The sequence below is a fragment of the Bos grunniens genome, chromosome 3 (assembly GCF_055505025.1).
Source record: "Bos grunniens cultivar Pamir isolate PY7600 chromosome 3, Bosgru_T2T1.0, whole genome shotgun sequence".
In the NCBI taxonomy this organism is placed as follows: domain Eukaryota; kingdom Metazoa; phylum Chordata; class Mammalia; order Artiodactyla; family Bovidae; genus Bos; species Bos grunniens.
In genome coordinates this window covers 2,935,167-2,953,351 of record NC_141167.1, presented here as the reverse complement: position 1 = coordinate 2,953,351, position 18,185 = coordinate 2,935,167, and the positions used below count along the sequence as shown (strand labels likewise).

The 18,185-nt window shown below is 53.2% G+C and overlaps 1 protein-coding gene across 4 annotated transcripts in view; it reads right to left on the bottom strand.

Moving 5' to 3' along the window:
- HDAC4 (histone deacetylase 4) overlaps nt 1-18,185 on the bottom strand; it is a 287,523-nt gene that overhangs the window by 210,504 nt on the left and 58,834 nt on the right. The window contains exon 1 of one of the 4 annotated variants that reach the window (XM_086394180.1): nt 11,776-11,915. The exons of the other annotated variants lie outside the window; for them this stretch is intronic. The gene's annotated coding sequence lies outside the window, so the exon portion shown is untranslated. Of the gene's footprint in view, nt 1-11,775; nt 11,916-18,185 lie in introns of those variants that run through there. 4 annotated transcript variants of the gene reach the window in all.

The following is an 18,185-nucleotide window of genomic DNA, read 5'->3' as shown; positions in this document are numbered from 1 at the left end:
ATAAACCCTGCATAAATAAAGCTCTCCATGAAGCCCACGGCTCTGTGTGCGCGCTCCTGGTGGGCCCTGGGCGAGGCTGGGGGTGTGTGTGTGCCCCCAAGGTGCTGGACATCGCCAGCGTGCACATCATGTCCTGGATCCCTGGGCAGAAAATCATGAGGATGTGGCCGGCAGGGCCCTAATCCCATGAGGCTATGATTAAGAGGGGGCGTCAACCGTGAACCTCGGCTGAACTCCGCCTGCTCTGTCCCCTGTATAGTCGAGCCCGCCGCCCTCAAACTCTGCATCCCTGGAGCATCTCTGGAGAGGGGGGCACCTGAGTGGGGGAGGGTAAGGGAGGTGTGGATTCGGGGACACAGTGGCAGGGACTGGAGCCAGAGAAGGAGAAACCGTGACTGTGGAGCCCACATCTGTTTAGGAAAAGCAAGATCCAGGACGTCCCTGGTGGTCCAGGGGTTCCGTCCCCTGGTCCGGGAAGATCCCACGTGCTATGGAGCAACTGAGCCCGTGTGCCACAACCCCTGCGGCCCGTGGGCTCTGGGGCCCACCCTCCCCAACACGAGAAGTGACGGCAATGAGAAGCCCCCCGCACCGCGACACAAAGAAACCCCGGCCGCTGCAACTGGAGAAAGCCCAAGAGCAGCAGTGAAGACCCAGAGCAGCCAAAGATAAATCAGTTATTTAATCAGGTTTTTACAAAAAGCAAGATCTATACTGATCTGAGATTGTAGCTCTGAATGCTTTCAAACAAAACCTTTAAACAAGCCATGTCCTCTTCAACCAGTGATGCTGAAACAAAGGGATACCCAAAGACAACGCAGCTGGACCCCGACTCCACCCCATGTGCAAAACTGAACTCAGAACAGATCAAGGACCGAAATATAAGAACCAAGACCAGAACACTCTTAGAAGAAAACAGAGGGGAACCTTCACGACGTTCGAGTCGGCAGTCGGAGCTTCGTTACGACCCCAAAAGGATGAGGAACAAAAGAAAGTAAATAAATAGACTGGACTCCATCAAAACTAAAACGTCTGCTCATCAGAGGACAGGCATTACGGAGTAAAAAGACAACCCACAGGACAGGCGGAACCATCTGCAGAGCGTAAATCCAGAATATATGGAAAACCCCTCCAATTCCACAACAAAATACAAACCACTCAATTCAAAAATGAACAAAGGACTTGAATAAACATTTGTCTGAAGGAGAGACGCACATGGCCGACAAGCACGGGAAGAGATGTTCAGTCTATTAGACGTCGGGGCAGCGCAAATTAAAACCACACTCAGACACCTCTTCACACCAGCAGAAGGTTATCATCAACAAACAAGCAAACAAACCAAGAAGGAAAATAACAAATGTGGGGGAAATATGGACAAACTGGAACCCTCTGGTATCGCCAAAGAGAATGCAGAACGGCACTGTCACTGTGGGGAACCGTTCAGTCGTTTTCAAAAGTTAAAAACAGAATCCCCGTGTGACCCGGCGGTTCTATTCCTAGGTATCTTCCCCGAAGATGCAGAAGCAGTGTTCCCAGAAGCGCTGTTCACAACGGCCAACGAGTGGAGACAGCCCAGGGGTCCCTCGGTGGTGAATGGGTACACAAAGTGCGAGCTGTGCACGGTGGGGCGTCACCATGCATAGTGCAACACGGATGACCACCGAAAACGCCAGACACAGAAGGATAAACATCTATGATTCCACCTGTATGAGACCTCCCTCCAGAAGAGACAGGCTCACAGGACAGAAAAGCAAACCAGGAGCTAACAGCAGAGAGGAACGGAGCTAATCCTTACAGGGAAAGGGCTTCTGTGTGGGATGAGGAAAACGTTCTGGAAATAGATGGTACTGATGATGACACTCTGAAGGTACAACACTTAAAGACGGTTCAGATCGTCAGTGTTATTTATATTTCACCACAATTAAAAAAGCACAGCAAACAAAGAAACTGGCATACGTGTTGGTAAAGGGACTGAGATAACAGCCAAGCATCAAGAGAATGAGGAGTCATTTTATTAACTGATACGGAAAAAACTTGAGGACGGAAGGATGAACACAGAGAGGGGCTGGTTGGGAAAAGGAAACAGGTGGCTCTTTAAAGCCCGGTGATTTTTCTCAAGAGCTCCCTGGCCCTCCTGCTGAGCACCGCCCAAGCCAGCGGCCCCTGCCTCCACCGCGGCGGCCACCTGGGGCGGGTCAGCCAGCGTCTCTCCAGGAACACGCCTGGCCAGGTTCCCGAAGAGACACAAACCAGAGGCCCCCACACAAGACGCAGAGAACAAGGCGACCACAGCCCTCAGCTGCAGCTCCTCGCAGCTGCACCCGCTGCCAGGCTTCAGCCCCAACGATGAACCAACGGGCTTCCTGCGCAAGTGTCTGCAAGTCTCTGATGTGCGGAGCCGCAAGGAAGCGCGGGCCGGCCCACCAGTGTCCCAGGGGGGCAGCGCCCAGCCCCGTGGCTGAGCTGATGCTCTCGGAGGCTCCTTCTGGGGTGATGGGGAGCACAGCAGGGGAGCAGAGGGGCCCTGCCCCCCGCAGCAGAAGGCACACTAGCTTCCAGATCCTGCTTTCGGCCACGGTGTGGAGCCCCGAGGCGCAGGCGGCAAGACTGGCCTCCGCTGCCCACCCAGTACAGGGCGGTCCTCTCATCAGCCCGGCAGGGAAGTCAGCATCTCATACACCTGGTCTCTGCTGCTCACTCACGGGTGCTCCTGGAAAGTGTGGTCCTTGCTCCAGCCTCAGCACAGGCCGCAACACGCAGAGACGGAGGGCCCTGCGGCCGGACAACTGGATTCAGCCTCTGGCTGGCGTGGACTTGGCCCAGTGGCTGCCCTTCTCCCTAAAAACCTGTGCCTGTTTCACAGGACTGGAATCAGGACACAGGGCCTGGACACAGGACCCCAGGGAGCATTCTGGGCCCTGCGGGCGCCTGGAAATTGGAGCAAGCCTGCAGACCCACTGGCCGAGCCCAAGGGAATGGCCACACTCTGCCCACACCTCCTGCACCTGCTAGCAAGCATCCCACAGGCCACCCGGGTGGCCGGTACCACCTTCTTAGGGCTTGCCTGCACACCCTCCAGTCAGGGGCCCAGATGGCCCATCGCTCCTCCTCCTGAAGGTGAAAGCAAGCCCACTCCCCCAGGCCCATCCCCCTGGACCCCTCGCCACGCTGGTTAGGAAGGCAAGCTCCTTGAAGACGTCCTGGAGGCCAGGATTTCTGCAGGACTCACCTGCAGCTGGGCTCAGTTACACCATGCCAACTGCCTGAATGACCCACGGAAACACTGGAGGCCCAGGCTCTGTCTCCGAGTCACCCTGGAGGAACCATGACGCAGGCCCGAGCCTGCTCCCTTGTAAACTGGGGCTTTGGGGATGGCGTGTCATTTGGTTTCCAGCCCTTTCTGATGACATGGGGGGAGCACTGCCAGGGCGCCTCGGCGGAAAAACTTCCACAGAGAGAATTTCGGGATGGGACTCAGCCCAGGGACTCGCAGAAGATGGCACGTGCTGATGTAAAGCATCAGAGGAGTTTTACAGGAGGCTACACAGGCTTAGGGTCTGAAGGGTGAGGGCTTCCCAGAGGCCAAAATGAGACTGAAACCTCATGCACAGACGACCCACTGGGGGGAGGCAAACATTCCTGACAGCGAAGCCATGGTGTCACTGACACGGGAGGCCGGGGGAAGAAATGCACACTTCAGTACAGAAGGCATGTCTCTGCCAGCCCCATCCCAGTGACCGTCTGGGGAGCTCGGGCCCTCAGAGGAAGGGCCTGGCCGCACACAGAGGCGCTGGGCGCCTTCCCCCGGCCGCCCCTGCTGGCTCTCCCAGGGCCGCCGAGCTGGCCGGGAGTCAGGAACGGCGGGGCTGGGCAGGCTGTTTATGTCTGATCCGGACAACGGAGGGCTTATGACGACTGACTGACGCGAGAGCGCCCCGACGCTGCATGCCAGAAATCCACCGGGGGAGGAGGAATTCTTTTTAAGAGACCACTCGGCGGCCACGGCCCGCCTGACGGGCTGAGAGTGTAAGCGGAGCTCTCCCTCCAGGCCCCGGGCTGCCAGGGAGCGGCAGCACGCCCGGGGCCCACAGGCCACAGGGCCGAGCGTGGGCAGAGCTCCCAGGCCGGGAGAGCGAGGCCCAGAACCGGGTGCGGAGTCCAGCCGCACGGCTCGCCCTGCCCTCTGCGGGCCGCTTCTCCCCAGACGGAAGCCAGGGCCTCTGCCAGCCCTCCTGGGGCCCAGGAGACTCCAGAAGGTCCTGGGGGACCACGGCGGGCTGGGCAGACCTGCAGGCAGGTTCTCCTGCTGGGGCAATGCGTGCCCCCCATCTTTTATGATGGCAAAATGCCTTCCTCAAGAGCTGGCCTTTAAACTTTGCAATCACTAATTACCAAGGAGAAAAACGTGAAAACACAGACGTTTGGTCCCGGTCCATGGTCTCAGGGCAGCAGGCCCGAGAGTCGTGCGCCGGAGGGAGCGGGGAACAAGGTCACACAGCCCCCCACCCGTCCGCTGGCCTCGCGCGCCTGCCCCCTGCCTGCCGGGGACCCCCCCTCGCTGGCAGCCCCACTCTGTGCCGCCTGTGCCCGGGCAGCAGCAGGTGGGACCGTCTGGACCAGGCCGGCAGTTGGTCTTGGCCGGGGGGAGGGGAGGCCGATGGGCAGACGTGTGCAAACACCCTCGCTGGAATCTGCTTTCAGAAATGATGTCAGCGGTTCTCAAGTTTCAAACACGAAAAGACACGGGGTGTTTATGTTTATCAAAAGGGCCTGAGCCTGACCAGGGTGATGAACGTGAGACGTGCCAGACGCTTGGGGCTGGGCCTGGGCCTCGTGACAAGCACGGCAGCTGCCACTCTGGGCGCAGCCGGGCCAGGCCACATGCTGGCCCCGCCCACCCCGCCCCCTGGCCCCGCCCCCCTGGCCCCGCCCCCCTGGCCCCGCCCCCTGGCCCCGCCCCCTGGCCCCGCCCCCTGGCCCCGCCCACCCCGCCAGCCCTCACGGCAGCCCCCAGGACTAGCCTCTCCATGTGACCTCAGTTCTCAGAAGCCGAGCCCAGAGGGACGGTCACCGGTTCCCGGGGGGGCCAGGGTGGGAGCCCTGCAGCCCGCTTCTAGAGGGCACTCAGACAGTGCCGGGGAGCTCGGCGGAGGAGGTTGTGAGCGCCCGAGGGCGGCTCCGCAGGCCCATCACGAGCACCTCATCCTTCCAGCTGCAGGGGGCACAGTGAGAAGGGACAGGGAGGCCACACCACTGCCAAGCCTCCCCCTCCCCGAACTGACGACCCACCAGCTGCCACCCCCCAGGGAAGCCCCTGCACCGTGTCACAATGGCACTTCACTCGCCAACACAGATGCTGGTTTCAGCACCTCCCAGACCATACGGGGGAGCCTGGTTGTGGCGTCGTGGTGACCTGGACCAAGGCACCTCAAAAGGCCAGGGAGGGGGAGTCCTGTGCAAGAGCAGGAGCCGCCAGGCCAGCAGCAGCGGCATGTCCTGCCTGGGTCTCTGGACGAGAAGCACCGGGCCCCATCAGCTGCCTGAACGCAGGCCTCAGCGCTCAGCAGGGCAGGCAGGGCTGCAGCAGCCCACCACAAGGCATGTGGCCAAGCAGGCCTGTCGGGGCCCCGGCCCTCGGAGAGGCTGCTCCCTGCCACCAAGAAGGTTCGGATCTCCGCTGACCCCAGGGAGGAGCCGGGGCTCCCAGGTCAGCCAACCCTCAGGCTTGGTTATCTCTAGGCAGGACGTGCATTCCAGAAAAACAAAGTAACTGACTGCAGTGCTGAGGTGGTCTCCTGGTCATAAAGCCTCACCTCCTGCAGGGAGGGAAGCGCTGGCTTCCTGAACACTGCTGCTGCTGCTAAGTCGCTTCAGTCGTGTCCGACTCTGTGTGACCCCATGGACTGCAGCCCACCAGGGTCCCCCATCCCTGGGATTCTCCAGGCAAGAACACTGGAGTTGGTTGCCATTTCCTTCTCCGATGCATGAAAGTGAAAAGCGAAAGGGAAGTCACTCAGCTGTGTCCAACTCTTAGCGACCCCATGGACTGCAGCCTACCAGGCTCCTCCGTCCATGGGATTTTCCAGGCAAGAGTACTGGAGTGGGGTGCCATTGCCTTCTGCATATCCTGAAAACTAGCAATCTGTAATTCAACTATCTGTAAGTAAAATTATGCGTTGAAGCTGAAGCTCCAATACTCTGGCCACCTGATGTGAAGAACAGACTCTGATGCTGGGAAAGGCTGAGGCTAAGACAAGGAGACGACAGAGGATGAGATGGTTGGATGGCATCACCGACTCAGTGGATGTGAGTTTGCGTAAACAACGGGAGTTGGTGATGGACAGGGAGGCCTGGCGTGCTGCAGTCCATGGGGTCGGGTCACAAAGAGTCGGACATGACTGAGCAACTGAACAACAGCAAAATTACTGACGGAAGAGCAACAACAAAATTATATTTATTTTCAAAAGGTCTAGATTAGCAACTACAGGAAGAAAATATACTTCTAAAAAACCAAACATGGTATTTATAAGGTAACCACATTATATGCAATGCATGTGTTAGAAAACAGAAAAAGTGAATTTTAATGGGGAAAGTAGTTTCCACCCACAGCCTCCCCTGCACACACAAAAAAACAGAAGCCATGAAAGAGATGCTGTCTCACAATGCTGCCCCTAAGTATAAAAATCCCCAAGTCGCTATTTGCTGACCTGTGGCTTACTTCCAACCTTGCCAGCCTTGGCTGCCACTTGAACGTGAGAACCATGGAATCTCAGAGGAGGAAGGAGCTGAGGGACCCTTTACTACCCGACCCCACCCCCTTCTCAACACACAATGCAAATGTGGCCAGGGCTGTGTGAGCTCCACCCTGCCCAGTGCAGAAACCATCCCCACTACAGGCATGACAGGCAATGTCCTACAAAATAATTCTCAAGCTAAATCTGGAATGAATTCTTTATTCACTCTGGGGGGAAAAAAAAAAAAAGTAAGTTAAAAGCAAGGGGAGGAGGCGGGGGAGGCAGGCTGGCAGGAAGGCGCTAGCCAAGTGTGCGCTGCACTCAGATCTGGGACTGGACGTTTATAAGGTGTGACATCAATCACCTCGTAAAACACCCGAGCAGAAGTGCTGCGAGAGCAGCCCCGGGCCGCAGGTACACTTCGGTCCACTATGAAGTGTGCCCGGCAGTTACTTCACTGGAACAGAAAGGTCAGGGCACGCCGGGACAGTCACCCGGGAACCCTTCCACTCACTACGTGGCACCTTCCTCTTCGGCTCCGGCCAACTAGCCCACGTCGGGCCAGCCCTGCAGCACAGCGGTTAACATAAAAACATACATGTGTATCATGAAGGCTTTGGAGTCAGAGAGCTACCAAGGCAGACTTGAGGGGCCAAGACAGGAAAGAGAAAGAAAGGGAGAGGAGGGCACGGTTTGAGCCCATTTCCCCCAAGAGGCATTTGCTGACATACCAGGTTCCACGCGGAGGGTGAGGAGCAGACCCTGGGAAGTAAAACGCCTTCAGAGCCTGCCCATGCGGAGGGTTCATGCGTGTCTCCTCGCTGGGACGCTTACATATTAGCTGACTCATTGGAAAAGCCCCTGATGCTGGGAAAGACTGAAGTCGGGAGGAGAAGGGGGCAACAGAGGATGAGATGGTTGGATGGCATCACCGACTCAATGGACATGAGTTTGAGCAAGCTCCGGGAGATGGTGATGGACAGGGAAGCCTGGCGTGCTGCAGTCCATGGAGTCACAAAGAGTCGAACGGAATTAGCAACTGAACAAGAACAACAGCAAAAGAATGAACACCAACTCACAATCAGAACGAGGAACTTTAAAGTATCCTTCTCAGTAACTGACAGAAAAAGCAGACCACAAAAATCAGGAAAGTAACAGAAGATCTGAGCATGCTGATTAACATATTTGACTCAATAGACACACGCAGAATTGACGAATCTCAATTATTCTCTTCAAATAAATATAAAAATCTATAAAATTGACTATATCATGATAAAGGAAAATACAAAAAGTTTTTAAAAGCTGAAAGTAAATAAGAATTCAGTGACCATAATGAAATTAAAGTAGAAATCAGTAACAAAAGCAAAATACTAAGAAACGCACAAAAGGCTGAAATAAAGAAATAAAATAACCCGTGAGTCAAAGAAGAAATCAAAAAAGAAATTAGCTATTATTCTAAACTGAATCATAATGAAAATGACATTAAAATACCTATGTGATCCAGAAAAGTCAAATATAGGTGAAAATTACTGCTTTAAGAGCATGCATTATGAAAGAAGAAAATTTGGGAATAAATTCAATGACATAAATATTTGTCTCAATTACTGAAAAAAAATAGTAAATCCAGAGAATAAAAGGAAATACTAGCAATAAGATCAGAAATTGATTTTTTAAAAGAATATCTAATAGAATGAAGAAAATCAAACCTGGTTGTTTGCAAATATTAAAACAACTGTCCCAGAAAGTCCAGTGGAGAAAAAAAAGAGAAAGAATGAACAAGAGATGTGAATGAAAGAGACATCAGGATAAATCCTACAGACACCACACAGATAACACAAGGGTATTTAAAAACCTACACCAGTACATTTGAAATTTTAGACAGAAAGAAAAAAATTCTGAGAAAAACTAAACACATCAAAACTGACACAAGAAAACTAGAAACTTTGAAGAGTCCTACATCAGTTGAGGGTATAATTTAGAAATCATCCTTTAGAAAACTACAACATGGGTTCACCAATGAATTCTTCCAAATATTTAAAAAAGAAGTAACAACACAACCTTAGATAAACTCTAATCCATTGAAGATCTGACAACTATGGCCCAAGGCCGTATCAATCTGTGGCCTCACTTTGTACAAGTGAGACTGATTTTTACAAGTTTAAGTGCCTGTTTTTTTTTTTTTTTTTTAAAAAAAAGGAAGAAAAATATGCAATGGAAACCATATATGTTCCACAAAATATTTACCATCTGACTTTTAAAAAAAATTCTGTCAACTCTATGAATAGAAAAAGAGGATAATCTCATTCCATTTTAAGAGGCCAGTATAAACTTCATATTAAAATTGAACAAAGACATTTCAAGGAGAGAAAACCACAAACCAATTTCACTCATGAATTTAGATGAAAAAAATTAAGCAAAATAGAAGCAAAATGAATTCAGATAAAAGAAGGATAATATATTATAATCAAGTCAGACTTACTACGAAAGGTAAGGCTGGTTAACAGAAAGTATTCAAGAAAATTCATCACATTAATGAAACAAAAGGGGGGAATCATACAATTAACAGATGCAGAGCAAAATGTAATATATTGTTGTTTGTCGTTGTTGTTTAGCCCTAAGTCACTTCTGACTCTTTGCGACCCCTTGGACTGCAGCTTGCCAGGCTCCTCTGTCCCTGCGATTTCCCAGGCAAAAATACTGGAGTGGGTTGCCATTTCCTTCTCCAGGGGATCTTCCCGACCCAGGAATGGAACCCACATCTCCTGCATTAGCAGGTGGGCTCTTGACCACTGAGCCACTTGGGAAGCCCTATAATATATTAAGTCCAACCAAATCAAAGTGTCATTTTCGTAGATTGAAAAAGATCAAACATCTGCATGCCATGTGGTTCAACCTAGTATTTTAACACTGACTCATGAGAAAATTCAACTAATAAGGACAGAAGAGAACTGCATTGGTCTGATTAAGACTGTTACAGAAAACCTAACGATGAAATGTTGAAAGTATTTCCCTTGATATTCAAACAAGACATAGATGTTCACTACCACTAATTCTGTTTAACATTTGATTGAAGGCCCTAGACAATTCACTAAAGCAAGAAAAACACATAAAAAGTTTAAAACTTGGCAACAAAAAAATAAAACGTCTACTATCCACAAACAGTATACATTAATATCCCAAAGAATCTACAGATAAACTAGAATAATAATAAGCCAACTCTGAAAGCTGTCTAGCGACACAGTGGCTACACAAAAACTAACTGTATTTCTAAATACAAACAAACGGAACAATTTTTTAAAGGCAGCCCATAAAATATCTAGAAGCAAATCTAATAGACAATGTGAAAGAACTCTGCCCCGTGGAATACAAAACAAAAAATGTGATTGAAATAATTAAAGAAGACCCAAACATAAAGATGTATCATATCCACGGATTGGAAGATTAAAACAAACTGATTTTATACACAAACCAGTGAAATGCCAATTGAGATCCCAGTAGGTATTCTGTTGAAATTGAAAAGCTGATTTTAAAATTCATATGGAAAGGCAGTGGGCCAAGAAGAACCAAGACAGTCTTTAAAATGATTCAAAAAAGCTGGAGGACACACAATGCCAGCTGTTAGAAGCAATCATAAAGCCCCATTAGTTACTCTGTGTTCACTGACACACAGAGAAAGCCCAGGAACAGACCCACATGTGTGACCGTGACTGCGGACACGGTGGCAACACGGAGCAGTGGGGGAAGGATGCAGCTTTTAACAAGCTGACGGGCCAGCGGAACATCCTAACGGGAAAACCAGCCCTCGGTCATTACTGCACATCCTATTTTCTTAAAAAATCAATTATAGGTAGACCACAGATCCATTTGGTAAAATGACACTTCTAGAAAAAAATAGACTGCAAGATCCACCAGTCCATCCTAAAGGAAATCAACCCTGAATATTCACTGGAAGGGCTGATGCTGAAGATGAAGCTCCAATCCTTTGGCCACCTGATACGAAGAGCAGACTCAACTGGAAAAGGTCCTGAAGGTGGGAAAGATTGAAGGCAGGAGGAGACGGGGACGAAAGAGGATGAGATGTTTGGATGGCATCAGCAACTCAATGGACATGAATCTGAGCAAACTCCGGGAGACGGTGACGGACAGGGAAGCCTGGTGTGCTGCAGTCCATGCGGTCATAAAGAGTCGGACACGACTTAGCTACTGAACAACAACTACAACAGGAAATAACAGGCTCTTTCCAGTGCACTCGAGCAGGCATAAATAAAATGACCAGTCGCTGGACAATGTGAAAATTAAGAACATCTGTTCATCAAAGAGCATCATTAAGAAAGTGAAGAAGCAACCCACAGCCTTAAGAGAAAACAGCCAAGGAAACAATCAACAAAGGATTCATCTCTCGCCTATGAAAACAACGACGAGTCAGTAGGAAAAATAAAGACAATCGAGTCTCTTAAACGAGCAGAAGACTTAAACAGCCACTTCAGCAAAGGGGACATCTAGCTGTTTGATAAATATACGACAGGATGCTCAGCAAATTCAGTACTTGTGGAAATATGAGATGTGTCGCAGTGGCCGAAACAAAAAAGGAGCCAGAGTGCCATGCGCTGGCCAGTGGGCAGCCAGTAGGTCTCTCAGAGCGTAACCTGGCACAGGAAATCCGAACACTGGGCTCACGCACACCTTATCAAAAGAATGCGTGGGAGGATTGCGTGTAAAAGCCCCAGCCTGAAACCACCCAGGTGTCGTCAACAGACAACAGATGTGATCTGCGTATACAATGAAATGTCACACACCCAGGCAAAGGAGCACACAGCTCTGAGTCACGTGGTGTCAGTCTCACAGACAAACCGTTGAGGGAAGAAAGCCGGACAGAACAAGCAGATGTTCTGTGGCTGTGTTTATATTAGGTTCAAAACCAGGAGAGACTGATCCAAGGTGTGAGAAGCTGAAAAGGAGGTTCCCGGGGGGGCAGGGAAGGGGCTGCATAAGGGCTCCTGGGGCCCCCGAGTTCCCCTCTCCCACTCTGCACAGCGCTCACCAGCGTTTTCCTCTCGTGAGAATCCAAGAGAAGCACCGACGGCTTGTGCGTCCAGAGAAGACGCGCGTCTTACCCCAATACCAAGTGCACTCAGCAGTGGGAACCCTCAGGTAGTGCTGTGCGCGGCGGCAGCGGCAGTGAGAGGGCTGGAAAGAAACCCAGGATCCACCCAGTGCCTCCTTAAACGAGCAACGTCACCCCCACGCACAGCCATAAAAAAGAGTAGGAGATTGTTCTGTACTAATTTGGGCTTCCCTTGTGGCTCGGCTGGTAAAGAATCCGCCTGCAATGCGGGAGACCTGGGTGGGGAAGATCCCCTGGAGAAGGGAACGGCTACCCACTCCAGCCTTCTGGCCCGGAGAAGTGCATGGACTAGTCCATGGGGTCGCAAAGAGTCAGACACCACTGAGTGACTTTCACTTTCACTTTCTGTACTAATTTAGAACAATCCCCAAAGAAAAAAGTTTAAAAGCTGGGTGCCTAAGCATCTGCAATCTACTATCATTCATAAATAGAGATTGGGCAAGAGAGAACACCTAGGCATTTATTTTTTTAAAGTTTATCGATAGACTTCACTAAAAACGGAGTAGACAGGCAGAGTTCCCATGTGCCCCACCAACCAGCACCACACTCCGCTCCCCCGGCAGGGACTGTCACACAGCTTTTTTCGGGTTAAACTTCCTTCTGATGGCTGCAGGACAAGGCACACTGACAGACACGTTCTTGGTGAAGTGCCGGTGAGTTACAACGCTTCGGGCGTGCAGCCGAGTGACCCAGTTTACAGATACCTACTTTTTCAGATTCTTTTCCATTACAGGTTATTGCAGGACGCTGAACACACTTGTTAAGAAGTTCCTGTGTATCACAGCTGAGATCGCACACATAAGGGGGATCCTACGGTATTTTCCGTCTGCCGTAGTTCACCTAGTGTGACAATCTGTAGTGTGCCCATGTTGCTGCCCGCGGCAAAACACCATTCTTTATGCTGATAACAGTATTTTTAAGTGAGGTCACTGCTCCCTTCAGATCCCCTCGTATCCACCCCAGGAGCCTGTCCGGGCCCCGCGCTGCTCTGAGTCCTCACATCTGTCTCCCCGGGCTCCCCGGGCTGTGCATCTGGCTGCCGACGACGCTGATGGTCTGGAGGCGTGGGGCAGGGGCCTGGGCAGGAAGATCACAGAGGTAAGGCGCCATCGTCTCCACACAAATCAATCGGAAATTCCCGGAGAACACACACGCCCTCACGCCACCGCACGGGCGGTACCGAAGGGTGAGCGGGCACAGCAGGAGCCCTGAGGGGACGGGGCAGACGGCTCCCCGAAGGCACGGCGACCAGGCACACGCTGGCCTCAGTGGCCTCACCACAGGACACACAGCCCAGGTTCAGGTCGTGGGGTGTCTGCCGGGCTCGGACCGACACTGGCACGCCTCGGGGCCTCCCTCCCGTCTCACCAGCAGGAAGTCCCATCGACAGAAAACTCCAGGGAAAGGAAGCTGGCTACCTCTCTGAAAGAGGAGGAGATTAGGACTCATCAGAGTAAACAACGTGAGCCCAAGTTTGGCAGACGGGGAAAAGAGCTGGGGCTTCGTCCCAACTGCGTGTTTGGCGACGGGCAGCCGCGTCCCACGGCCGCTGCTGCTGGTCCTCCGCTGGGGCCCCACGAGCTTCCCACCGCAAAGGTGTGCGAGCAGCGCCCGCATCCGCAGAGCCCGCTTCTGCCCCTAGACAGACGGGCGCACCCCATGGCCCTGCCTTCCCAGGAACGGCGCGAGCCCAGGGGGAAACGGCTGCTTCGGCCCAGGGCCACAGCCCCAGCCCCGACAGGACCCACGAGCAGCTTGGAAGCGGCCCGGCTCGGGACGAGTGACGACTCACAGAGCGTGAGCGCTGCTGGCTTGCCTTTCCTCACTGCTGTCTCTGCTGGGAGGGAAAGCAACAAAGGGGAGAACGGCTCAGATACCTCCTCCCTGCGACGGGCGAGGACAGAGAGAAGTGGAGGTGGGTTTATGAGTCTCTGGCCTGGAGTCCAAGGCAGGCTGGAGGAGGGCACCCCACAATGCCCATGCCCTGGGGAAGCGGCGCTTCCATCCCACCACCCACCAGGTTCCGGCTGCTCACAGAGGAGAGCGGGTTGCAAGGGGGGGTTGCAAGCTCAGCTCCCAGCTGGGGGTCCAGGACCCCAGGGGCACGGGCTCACCCTTGTCCCCAAGCAAACCCCCCTGGGGCCCCCTGGTGTGCCTCGCTGGCACCCCGAAGCTGCTGTGTCCCAGGGGCAGGGGCTTCCTCTCCCTCGCCTCCCTGCTTAGCCCCTTATTCCTTCCTCACACCCCAGCAGGCCCAGGTCCCCGCTCCCCTTCACTGGGGCGGGACCTGAAATGCGTTTCCAGCCCCTGCAGAGCATGCGGGACTCTGTACTTCTCCAGGCTGACCCTCAGCCACACCTGCCACCAGGACGGGTGTCAACATCCAGTGGCGTGAACGTTGCAACTCCCGTGCTGCTAAACAAGGAACCACTCCACACGCAGAGTCTTTCCGTGTTTCTTTTTAAATCCAAAACTAGAATTTGATCATCAGAATTGAGATATCACTCTATAAAACGCGAGACAAATTCGTACTTTTTCCAGGCCTTTTCTTAAATCTGCTGCAGCTGTCACGGAACGTCTTTGGGTTTGGATGAGTATAGCTTAGAAGTGACAGAGGCCACTGCAATCAGGGAGGCTCTGAGCTCAGTCAATCTAGGAGATTCCAGAAGCTTCCAAAGGATGAGGGAGGCTCAGCCGCGAACAGCACTTCAGCCAGTGGTGGAAGGTTCCAGAGCCAGACGCTCAGGTCACGTGGGGCAGGCCCAGCAGCTCCTGTCCCCGTCTGGCGTCCACTAGGACCTGAGCTTCTGCTTCCTAGGGCAGAGTTTTGTTTCTAGCAAGCGTGCTTGTGTAGAACTCACTTGAAAGGGAGCCACAATAATTGTGAAGGCAAAAGAGGATGAGATGGCTGGATGGCACTGCTAATTCAGTGGACATGATCTTGGACAAACTCTGGAAGATGGTGGGGACAGGGAGGCCTGGCATGCTGCAGACCACGGGGTCACAAAGAGTTGGACACGACTTGGCGACTGAACAACAAAATGGGAAATCTATGGATTTAGTTGACATAAAACTGGAAAATATAGACCCTGGCTTTGTACAAAATATGGGTGAAGATGTTGTCTTGATCAGTGATTTTAACCAATGTCTTCAAATGAATGTAAAAACTCATACCTCGAGCCACCTGTCTGCCCCATCCAGGTGGAGTCCAGCCGCCCTCTGGGGGCAGAGGGTGATACGTACCCCTCCAGTGTGTGGCTGTCCATGCAGGGGCGGCAGGCCAGGCCCACCCCTTTCCAGGGTAGAAAGGTCTGGATTTTGACCATGAATACGGGGCCACCTTACACGGATCCCTGTGCCCCTCTGCCCCAGTGCGGGGCTCCCAAAGGAGGAGACACAGGGTTGTCCACCTGCCACATGGGCAGGTACCAGGCTGAAGGCAAAGTCCAGTGGCCAGTGTCCTCCTCAAGGGCGAAGGCCTGGTACAGTGCAGCCCCCACTGGGAGGCACCACGGCAGGCTCAGAGCCCAGCCGTCCTCCCGCGGAGGCGGCCCGGCCAGCACACAGGAGCCGGGGGACACATGGCTGCTCGGCCCAGCGGCTAGGCCAGCCTCCCTGCCCACCCCCAGTGCCTCCAGCTGTTCCAGAACTGGAAACGGTTGAGAAGCACTAGAGTGATGTTCTCTCAGACAACACGCAATGTGAGAAAGGCTCTTTTCTTCTCACAGATAACATGGATGTTTGAAACCGTACCCTGAGTCAGCGCAGGCTCACCCCGTAGGAACACACACGGGAAAGGCCTTAGAAACAGCATCTCCTTTGGAACCACAGCTGCTGAGGCCGTGTCTGTGCCAATCGGTCACCGATCCACTCATAAGAGGGTCCACGTAACGTGGACTTTAGAAGCTGGAGTTTCCGGTTTAGAAAGTGGAGTGCCTGTAAACGCAAAGAAACCCTCTTCCCAAGGGTCTCAGGCGCCAAGTCCTTGGCCCCATGGGAGCTCAGAGAAAGCCCAGCTGAGAACTGAAACGTCCACGTCTTGGTCCAGGCCAGAGCCAGCGGCCGTGTGAGCCTGACCCTGGGCAGAGGGGCCAGCCAGTGCAGCACGAGGCGCTGAGACGAGAGAGGAAGGGGCAGGAAGGCTGGACACCGGGAGGGCAGAGCGGGGAGCACACCCTGCCCGGGGGTCTCTGTCTACAGCACATCTGGGCAGGGATAGATGGATTCCCGAGTCTGGGGTCTCCCGGCTCCACGCAGCGACTCATGACCCACCAGGCCCTGCTGACCCTGCCTCCGGGACCGCTCCGGCCCCTCCGTGGAACCCAGCGTGACCAGCTGGCCTCTCACCCGCTAGTGTGGCCCCAGCCCCCTTTCCACACCACCACAAATGCCACAGATCACCAGGGACGTAACAGAAGGGAGCCTGATCCCAGAGATGGAAGGGCAGACAGACAGCTGCCCTCTTCTCAGAGGCCCCAGTGGCCCTGGTAGGGGTGGCTGAACTGGGCGCCTTGCCGGCCACTCAGATCTCAGGCAGTGCGTTTCCTAAAGGCTGGGCTCCTTAGGACGGAAAAACTTCAGTGGGGTTTCAGCACTTCCAGGCCAGGTCTCCTGCGGGCACTGGGTTCAGATTTTCCCCTGCGATCCTCCAGCCTTCACCTGCCTTGGCTCCTTCCCAGTGGAGCTGATGAACTGGAGACTAACATCCACACCTTCCAAAAAGTCTTTAAGGACATGGACGGCCAAAACCGTATCCAGTAAAGCAGCAGCTCCCCAGGGTGCAGCGTCGTCTGGGAGGACGGGGACGCAGGGACCCCACAAGGGCCCAGGTGATGGGGACCCCACGTGCATAGCCCCCAGGCAGCAGCCGCCTGCACCCCGCCCCCACTCCAGAGCCTCAGACCCCCCGTGAGGAGCGCCTCTCTGACCTGTCCCTCCCCGGCAGCCACAGCTTGTCCCTGCTCACGTACCGGACCTACAGCTAACAGGCGACCACAGACACCCACCAGCAGCCGATGCAATCCTGACCCGCCACCCGGTCTTTGTCCCATCACCCTCAGTGACTTGATTCCAACACGCACTGAGCGTCCGGCACGGCAAAACACAAAGGCCCTCATCTCCAGCTTCGGCTAAACCTCCTAGCGAAAACCTCTGCCCTCCAAGGTCTCCGCCCTCCCCAGCGCCTTCCCAAATTTTCTAAAAGCCCTTTCCGTGTATTAGCACCTAAGAAAGAGATCCATGACCCCACCTTCCTCCCATTCCCTGATTCTTTCAGTGGGAGTGAAATAAAGCAGCCAGCTCCCCGGGCCCAGGCGTGACGGGTCTGGATGAAAAGCTACGTGGAGACCGCAGGTGTTCGGGCAAAGCGCTGGGATGGGCAGCTTTTCAAGCACAAAAAGCGGCAAGCAGGCTTGCATTCTGTGTGTCAGACCCTGGTGGGGGCGGGGCCGTAAGAAACAGTCAGTCAGCTCCTGACCTGGATGAAATCAATAAAACGTGTGAAAATGAGGAGCATTAAGAATTCTGAATCACGCTGTTCAACCCTGGAGGAACTTTCGCTAAATACATCTACTGCAAGCAATGTGAACACGCCAGAGAGGGCCCTTTGTACAGCACAGTCCAGTGAAGCTGTGCTAAGAGCAGACTCCGTGGACTCTCTTGCAACTCCAGCAGCACCGCACAGATCCTACTGAATCAACAGGTCAGCGAGAGCCGCAGCTCTAACAAACGCCCAGTTTCTACAAAGGACGTCACAGGGAAATTCAAAACAGTTAAGAAGGAATAAACTTGGCTATGAATGCAAACAAGTCAAAACAGAATCTTTAGCTCCTGGAACAGGAGGCCTTCCCTCGGCGTCAGCACCTTGAACAACTGCACCATCAGAAGCGATCTTCTACCAGACGGCCTCGGAGTTTAAAGGCAAAAATAACTCGCCATCAGACACAAAAGTTCCCTCAGCGAAAGAGGCTTGAAGACAGGGCTCAACAGCAACAAGTCATCAAGACCCAGCAAGGGTACAGTATCAGAGGGCACGTGGGAGCCCCAGGAGAACGTGGTCTTGTGCAGAAAACGAAGCCCCCAGGTGCGAGCGCGCAACAACCTCTAGCAGGATGCTGACACCATGTCACAGAAGTCCTTATAAACATTATTGCAAACAGAAAAAAGCAGCAGATGTAGCATATACGTACTTTTCTTAATATCACCTTTAACCAAGCCTCCCTGCTACCTTTCAAAAGTATCCAGTGTTTGTAGAAGCGAGAGAATGGCTGTGACACGGAACACTGCTTTTCATCCTAAAACCCCAAAAGCGCTGAAGGTGCGCTGCA